This window comes from Penaeus monodon, chromosome 28, assembly GCF_015228065.2.
Source record: "Penaeus monodon isolate SGIC_2016 chromosome 28, NSTDA_Pmon_1, whole genome shotgun sequence".
NCBI classification, from domain to species: domain Eukaryota; kingdom Metazoa; phylum Arthropoda; class Malacostraca; order Decapoda; family Penaeidae; genus Penaeus; species Penaeus monodon.
Genome location: NC_051413.1, coordinates 28493492 through 28494210, shown reverse-complemented (window position 1 = coordinate 28494210; position 719 = coordinate 28493492). Strand labels below are relative to the sequence as shown.

At 32.3% G+C, this 719-nt stretch overlaps 1 protein-coding gene across 1 annotated transcript in view; it reads right to left on the bottom strand.

The window, feature by feature from the left end:
* The window catches only part of LOC119590985, a 1534-nt gene that overhangs the window by 677 nt on the left and 138 nt on the right, over nt 1-719 (bottom strand). The gene's annotated exons all lie outside the window — the stretch shown is intronic.

Below are 719 nucleotides of genomic sequence, written 5' to 3'. Positions count from 1 at the left end.
GCAAGTTTACATTTTCGCGACTCTCAGAAGGCAATAACTCCGTAAACCATCAACCAAGTCTTTTTTTTCTCCTTTTTTTTCGTAATTCCAATGAACCCTTCAGTTATGCATCGTATCAAGAAAATCATCAAGTGAGCCGCCTAAACAGGCCTTATGACATTATTCAAATTATTATTTCCTCTATCTTATTATTGCTATGACTAAGGCTTTATGATTGAAATGAGAAATGTTGCATTTCGATTAGGGGGACGAACAATATAAAATGCATCTTAATAATGAGCTGAACAATACATTCGTGTGGATTGAACAATATGAAAGGGAAATTACCTGTCATGCCAGGAAATTGATATCGTTTTAAATGAACAGGCCTTAGTATTGCTCTAACTATAGTATATTAATAGGAATGAAGAATATGACATTTTGATTTATTGGGTAGAGTACGTAGAAAGATACCGGAGTAAACAAGAGAGAAAAAAACAATATATTTCTGCGGATCTGACAATATTTTTTTTTGTGGAAAAATTACTAACTACCGATTCGTGAAGATGTATTGATGTAGAGCTATCACAATTATAAACTCCAATTTTTCGGCAGCAAACTAAAATATATATAAAATAGATTCCTCTAGCTTAAACTGAGTCGAATGATATGCCTCAGCATTCCTGTTTTGAAACTGGTGAAATACAATGATAAAAACGACTTAGAATTTTATATAAAAG